We start from the raw sequence: 8,378 nt of genomic DNA on the forward strand, positions 1-8,378 counted from the left end.
TGATATTATTGAAGCGATTTTTATCAAAGGGGACGAGGTGGAAGTGGAAATGGTGGCGATTGGTCGCGGGTCTTCTATATATATATGTGTGTGTGTGTATATATATATATATGTGTGTGTTTATGTGTATGTGTGTGTATATATATACATATATATATGTATGTGTGTATATATATATATATATATGCACAGTTGCCTTTTTCAATAGAGTTGAATGGAAGCAAATTAATCGAGTGTCATTCAATACAACCTTAATATTAATTAAAAAAAATTGATTATTCATTATATTATTAGTAAAAAATGTGTAGGAAATCTTCAAAAATCGTATTTTTAAGGAATATTAGTAGGTATATTTATAAGGAATGTTTACATAGAGATCTGTTTATGATCAAAGTCATGTCGTATGGATTGATCATTTCCATCTATCTGTTGGGAATAATCTCACATATGGAGAAAGCATATTTCAAACAATTTTAGGCCTTTTTAATCGGAAATGTCATGTTATGTGCATTACCCCCCCCCCCCCCCCCCCCCCTCCCCACCCCACATGTTCCTTTCCTACTGGCATTTTCTACACTTTAAGATGGATACTGACTGTTTTCCACTCTGACAGAAGCACAAATCTAGCCTAATAAACGTCTGTGTGTATTCGCAATTAAATAAACAATATATTATTTCTTTTCTCTGTGCCTACAGTGCCGTGTCAGTCACCATATGCCGGAAGAGAGGAGCAGGGAGTCGTATCACGATGGTAGTTTTTTGGTGTTGTGAGAGGGGGGGAGTCAGAGCCGAGGGCTCACGGTGCATGTAGCACATCAGATCTCCCTCAATTAATCCAACATTAGGTGCCTGGGATCCACGAGTCAGTGCTTTTGGAAAGCATGTGTGGCTCAAATCTAATTATTCTCTCCCTTCCTTTGAGCCGGAGAGGGTGGAGAGATATATAGAGAGAGAAAGAGAGAGAGAGAGTGGCCATCCACGTAGCTATAGGTTTTGTTATGCTGTGATTTCTCTCTCTCCCTCGCTCGCCCGCTCACTCCGAACCCCCTTCTTCCCCCACCTCCTCCTCTCTCTCACTCATTCTCCATCTCTCTCTCACACACACACGCGCCAAACACACTCTCTCTCCTCCTCTGCCTCTCTCTCTCCCCGTCTGTCTTTCCCTCCCTCAGCTTCACTCGCTCTTGTGCTGTAAGTTCATTTGCTGTGTCAAGCAACAACTGGCTCGGGAGTGGGCAGTGGGTTTTGATCCTTTTGTCAAGCGTCCCCTCTGTGAACGTGTACCGCGTCCACCTGCACACCACAGGACTGCCCGCCTGGCTCGCTCCAACATCGGCGTACCGTCCTGGGTTTATCACCATCAGGCATCCCACCTCGCTTAGGCGGGCGGCACGACGAGATGCTCAAGGTTTGACGGGGTAAGTCGCATCCACATGTGGACTCCATCGCTTCTCCTTCTTTTTTTCCAAACATATTGATTGTTTTATGTCAGTGTGATTGGGTGACGTTTTTTTTCTTATTTTTTAACATTTTTGTCATTTTTGCCGGTGTGGTCTACACCTTCTGATGCTTGTGTCAAGTGTCTCGTGAAATTACCATATTCATGGGCTCCATTCAATTAAATTGCAATCAGTGAAGGGTCCAGCTCGAAGTGTTTTTTCTTTTTTTTTGTGCAGGGTGGAATAGCGCAGATCGCTTGTTTAGAAAGGGAGGAGTGGAGAGAGGTAGAGAATACAGATTTGGTCATATTTTTTGCTGCTAAACTTAAAAAAAATTATAAAAAAAATGAATACAAAAGACTGAGTGAGCCCTTGCATGAAAAGAGTAGAATAAAAAAAACAGTAGGACCAATATATATGTATATATATATATATATATATATATAATTCAAGGGAGGAAAAAAAGAGATGCTCCCAGAGGAACTTTGGCAAAGACAAACAAAAAAACAAAAAAAAAACAATCTATGCATGGAGACCATTGATTAACTCCTGGAGTTCTAAGGGGGTTTGGACGGGGGTCGAGTCCCTGGTTGCTCTGAGTGTGTGTGTGTGTGTGTGTGTGTAGCTTCAGAAATGGACAGAGAAAGCAAGAGCCCTGGGGCTATAGCACTGGGGGAGTGTGCCCTGCGTCAGGGTGGCTGTGTGTGTGTGTGTGTGTGTGTGTGTGTGTGTGTGAGGTGCGTCTCATGGTTTTGCAGACTAGGGGTCTGGAGAGCGAGCGAGCAGCCGGCTGCTACACTGCCGGTGTGTGTCCGTACGGTGGCTTTTGTTGCGTCTGTGCTCGAGTCCAGCTTCTCCCTCTCCATCTGCCTCCGTTAGCTTCTCCTCCAGTTTCTTGAGCTGCCTTCTCTCTCTGTCGTGTGGATTTCAGCTCGAGAGCTGATTGTGTGTTTCTCATTTTGTGAATAAGCGGTGTAAAATAGAAAAATATTTTTGGGTAGGTATGCAGACTATAATTAAGTAGGTTATTGTTTTAAGTGGTGTCATTTTTTTAATTAATATATTTTTTTGCAGGAAATAGAGGAAAATATGATAATAATATGATAACATTTATAATCTTACCTATTATTGTTTTTTTTGTTAATTTGTTTTTAAATTATGAGTCATTTTGATAGAATGTTTTATTGATCAAAATATTATTCTGGAAATTAAGAAAAGAGCTAATTATATAAAATATTGGAAACTCATGTTACTGCAAGTGAATTAAAAGAAAATAACTTAAAATGGCCTGTTTGTAAAAAAAAAAGAAAGATCCTAATAGATTTAGTTAAAAAGTGAAATTTAATTCTTTTAAACAAAATAGGCATATTTCACAGGTATGTTTGTCAGCTGAAATAATATCTTAAAATTAGTATGAGACCACATTAAAAGCTAAAATAGCTAAATGCACTAAATTACATTCAATGTTAATGCATTTAAAGATAATCTAATTCAGACCTGTTTTGTCATAAAATGCACAATTCTCTATGGAACATGATGCATTTATTCAAGTTGCAATTTTTTTTCTTCTTCAAAAGAAGCCTTCTCTCATAGACTAATCACACAGTTTAGCCCCCACCTCCTTTTTTCCCTCCCCCCGTCATCCTCAAGTGGGGTGTAGAGGGGGGCCGCCATGCTTCATTTGAGTCCGTGTCTCCATATAGAATTCTCCTCACGGTGCTAATGGACTGTTTGGCTAATTTTCCCCCCGTTTCTATATCATTTAGACAGATGAGATGTGCAGCATGTGATGAAGTGGACCATAGTAGGATTTATATCCGGAGCGTCCTGCTCTATCCTAACCCCGGTGGTCTGTGTTTTTAGGTGAACCCACTACAGTGGACTATCGTCATCATCAGAATCCCCGCCGTGGCAATGGGAGTCAAGACATGGACGCTTCCCGGAGGACCTCCGCTGGGTCCTTCCATCCCAGGTGAGTTTATGCTGTTGGGGGGGTGGGGGTGGGGGTGGGGGTGGATTACCCATAACCCCCTTCCACCACCTCCCATCCCCCGCTCCTTCATTAAATGCACCTTTCCCCCCGAGTGGCCCTGTGAGAGCACAGATTGCTGGGAGGAAATAGCACAAAAAAACACTTACCACATATTTCCTCTGAGGCGTTTACTGAACAAAAATGCACTGTTAATTTCTGTTTGCAGACGAGCCGTTGAGGGGCCCTTGCCTTGCGCTACAAAGCGTCTTCAATCAATTGTTTTGAAAAGGCCGCGTTTTCCGAACGGCCGCGGACGATGCCGGCGGTTCTGTTGTTTCTCTCTGTAAAAGACTCTCTTCGGTGACGGGTATTCTTGGGTGGATAATACGGCTCTCGTTGTTATTGCTTAAGAATACGCGTAGTCGAGGAGAGTCATACCGGCGGCGCCTGCAATGGACTAGAGAGAGCGTTGAATCCAGAAGGCCCACCTGCCTGCACACACACATGCGTTTGCTAACGCCGAGGTTCACGCCCACATCCATTTATTGAGTCAGCGAAGCTGCATTTCCTGTTGTGTATGATGCTTGTGCTGTTGATTTATCCGCCTGCTCCTACTAAACATCTTTTCAGCCACCGGAAAAGGAAAATCTGGGGTTTTTGTTGTTGTTGTGATTTGAGTTCTACGGCGTCTTCACCGAAAGGGAAAGCTGTATACTGTAACGTGCCGGGCGGGGTTGTAGATGCATTGCAAATGTGTTCGGTTTGTGCCATATATTCTTTTCTCAGGACTGCACACACTCCACCTTTTTAATGCAAATTGATTTTGAAATGACATTTATCGTGCAGGGTTTCCATATGGAGGGCTGGAGAGAGAGAAAAAAGTAATGAAATGTCCACGATGCCACTGACAGCTAAATTTATGCGGATTGTAAAGGAACACACTGCAGATAAACAGTTACCACGGCTTTAGATTGACTGTGGCGTGGCTTGCCATGTAGGCACGCGTATATCATGAATATGTATTAGGCGAGCGTATGATGCTGCATTCTAACGTCTATGAAATCCATTTAGGGAACCTAATAGGATCTACTCGACTTATGAAAGCTTACGATCAGATCTGATAAATATACATGAGATTGCTTTATAAGAAAGTATTCTTTTGCTTTTTATACTTATATCTATTTTGCATAAAAACAAATAGATTGCATTTGGACCGGCTGTTGATGTATTGACGTGGACGATTTGTAAATCTGCAAACATTTTAATTTGTTCTCCATTATCATTCAGCACGTTTAAGTGATGTATTAGCATTTCAGATAGACTAAAGGCAACAATCAGCCCGCTCTATCCTTGATCACTCTGTAATTATCGTTCTTTCGGCTATGTGTTTAAATGAATAAAGAGAAAAGAGGTGCGGAGGAGGAATATTGTAACGGTTTACCACTAGGGGACCCACACAAATGATTAGTTCAGATCAGTTTTTAGTCTGTTTCCTAACTTTTCATTTTTGAAGGTGTTTGGGGTGCATAAAAAAATATATTTAGATGAAAATAGTTTTAGATATAACAGGTTTTGGCAGCTTAAAAAGAATGTGTTTTTATTTTTAGCATGTACACTCAAAATGAATGGAATTTCATTTATTCCTTTATTAATTTATGCTAAACAGTGCCTTAGGAGTGGCAATTTTGAAAAAGGTCACATGCAACCCATTTGATTAACTCTGTTATATTAGAATATTTATCTGTATTTAAGATTAAAATATGTTTTTACTAAAATATCCTACAGTCTCATAGTTCTGAGCATATTAACAGAATTTCTCTCTTATATCATTTTATTTGATGCTGTTGAGTAAATATCTAGCTGTTTAACTTCCATCTGTCCAGAGTTTATGACGTGATGAAATTATTCAAGCCTCTGCAGCTCCTTAATTTGCTCTTTATTGAAATTATTTTTATATGCACATCATCTTTGTTCCTCCCCCTCATATTATAAATAAAGCTTGATTTAAGTAAAATTATGATGCATTTTGTATATTTTGTCTCTTATAGGTGAAGAATCAGTTTGAATGTAGGTCATGAACAAATATGCAAGCCAAAAAAAATAATAAAAAAAAATATATATAAAAAAATATATATGCATGAACAACAAACAAACAAACAAACAAACAGACCATGAACAGAAAATTGGGGTTAATATATATTAATACATAATATATTAGTTTTATTCTGTATACTGATGGTTTTAATATGCTTCAAAAAGCATTTGTCATAATGTTGACATTTATTTATATATAATTGCCTTGGATTCTTTTGCTTGGTCTATTGACACCATTGAACCCTCTTTATTTGTTGTTGTCTGAGCTTGTAGCATTTGACAGCTTAACATTTATTTTTCAAGACACAATATAGCTCCAAACAACAAATAAACAGAGTGTGTTTACGGTTATCATCATATTCATTAGAATGTCCAACTCTCTAAATATGATTATTCAACTGTAGAATCAGCTGAATTCACATTTGAATTCACTTAGTTCCAAAAAGCCTTAAATTACAGACCAAAATTATCTCTACATAGTTTTTTAATGAATTTCAGAGGATCTGAGACATTGACTAGAAGTGGAGCATGTTTGTCAGTATTTTTATTTATAGATTTTTTTGGCCCTTACTAGATACTGTCCACTTTGTCCATTCAAATTGAAACCAAATTTTGTAAGCTTTGCAAACATTTAAGGTATGAATTATTAATTTATTCACATGACTGTATGATGTATGATGGGGTATTATTAAATAGTGATATTTTCCTTCTTTTTGCAATTGAGAATTCTTTGACTAATGGATAGTAAACTAATTAGTTTACCCTTCCTGGTTGTGTTGGTTGGTATTTACACCCAGCATAAAGGACTGACCAACAGGGATATTTTTCTTTTATAGGCTCAGCATTTTTAAGTGAGCTCTTTTATGGGATGTTCCTCATTTTCTTGTGCATGATGTCATGATGCTCTATCATCCCCTGACTTCCTTCAGGACTATAATGCTCTTCTCCACAAATAAGATCAGTGACATTAATCAATTGAAAATGTGCTGCATTAGCATATGTTGCACTCAGTACAGGAAATGGAAGCTACCAACAATCAAAACTTTGGACACACTTAACTGAATTGGTGATTCTCGTGGTTTTAAAAACCTTTTGTTTAAAGGTTTATGCTTAAATGCTTGAAATTAGTTTATAGCATTATAGCAGCCAAAAGTAGTGACCGGAGGGGATATTGGTTTTCAATGACCCTACAAGTTCTATTAAACCATCAAAGTATGAGGGAAATATTTTATGTTTTAAATATTTTAAATATGAGGGAAGAACAAAACTTTAAAGTTGGTCAAGGTATTTATCTGACAAAATGATTTGGCAAAAAAAAAGCCAAACTACAGCTACAGGTTTATTTTACTATGCAAAAAAAGAAAAGAAAAGGAGAACATAATCAGTTATTAATATTTCGTTGGTTCTCTTATTTGTGCATGTGTTCATAATATCTTTGTATGACAGCCAGGTCAAAAATGATTTTCGCACAATTTGGAACGTTTCATTGAGTTAGCAAAAATAAAACATTTTACTTCAAGCACAACTATGCAATATGCTTACAAAATCATGAACACATTTTTCAAAATATTGAAGGGTGTCAAAGATGTCAAATTTTCTTGGTTAGAAATCATATATATATCATTTTATTTTTATATTTTTTCTCTTTATATTTTACATGGCTTTCCGTGCAAAACCATTATTTTTTAATGAACTATTAATGAATAAAGTGGACCATATAGTGAAGGAAAAGCAGCCAAAAATTTACCAACAGGGTTCTTGCAGGTTTCAGCAAGTCAAATTTAAGACCTTTTTAAGACATTTTAAGACCATAAAGTTTGAAATTTAAGACCTACATTGCCACAAAAAAAATTTCAAATCAAAGAATTTATTTTATTTCAATGAATTAAGTAATTGAAAAAACATTAATTTAATTTACAGATAAAACAATCACATTAGTAACCTTCCACACCCAACAACGTGTGTCAGAATCAGAATCAGATATATTATTATTTTTATAGAAAATTGTACTATGCATATTATACTGTAAAAAACACATAATTAGTTGATTTTAGTTTATCATAGTTGATCACTAGAGATGAAATGGCATGAACATTTCATTTCAATGATTATTGTGACAAAAATGACCACGGTTATCACAGAATCCTGTTCAAAAAGTACTAATACTACACAATGTCGAAAACCAGCAAATAACAAATAAAATTAGCATCAATATGCACTTTTTGTTTACAAAAAACATTAAAATAATATAATTAAAAATTATAGCCAGATTTTAAAAGTGTCTTGCAACATGTTATATACTAACATGTACAAGTTCAAATCATGAACTTGAACTTTAAATCATTTTTTATAAAAAAAAAATTACTGACATTTACAATGCACTTTAGCTTATCTTTTATTATTAATAGTAAAATTCGGTCGTATTTTCCCGACCGAATTTTCCCATCTGTCGTTGCTATGCAACCATGCACTGCGCTCTCCACAATGACAAAGAAGTTTTAGTGGCTAATGAATTTCCACCGGCGAGAAACGCTTGCTGTAGCTCTGCTTCAAGATTTATTTACGGAGAAGAGAAAAACACCCGTAGTGTTTGGGTGCACCCGCATCCTTCCAGTTGAAAGAGCTTTCAATGTTGTTACGGAAAGGGGCGAAGCTGATTGGTTGGTTCTTGTCACATGACCTGCAGTGCGTTTGCGGCATTCTGAAGAGTTGGGATTTTTTTATCTCGCTGCGCCTGGAAAAAAACGAGTGCGTCGCTTCAATTATGAGCGCGCGCCTACATTTGAACGAACTTGAGCGCGCAAAAGATGCGATATGTGAACGGCCTGTTGGCGTTTTTAGACCTGACTAAATGAAATTTAAGACCACGGATG

The 8,378-nt window shown here is 37.4% G+C and overlaps 1 long non-coding RNA gene across 1 annotated transcript; it reads left to right on the top strand.

Annotated features, from left to right (window-relative positions):
- Positions 1 to 819: 819 nt before the first annotated feature.
- LOC309509154 lies at positions 820 to 5,425 on the top strand. Its single transcript, XR_014209809.1, has 3 exons — positions 820 to 1,418; positions 3,303 to 3,411; positions 3,638 to 5,425. It is a non-coding gene; the product is annotated as an uncharacterized lncRNA (long non-coding RNA).
- The last annotated feature ends 2,953 nt before the right edge of the window (positions 5,426 to 8,378 follow it).

This window comes from Leuciscus leuciscus, assembly GCF_965113295.1.
Source record: "Leuciscus leuciscus genome assembly, chromosome: 11".
Lineage (NCBI taxonomy): Eukaryota > Metazoa > Chordata > Actinopteri > Cypriniformes > Leuciscidae > Leuciscus > Leuciscus leuciscus.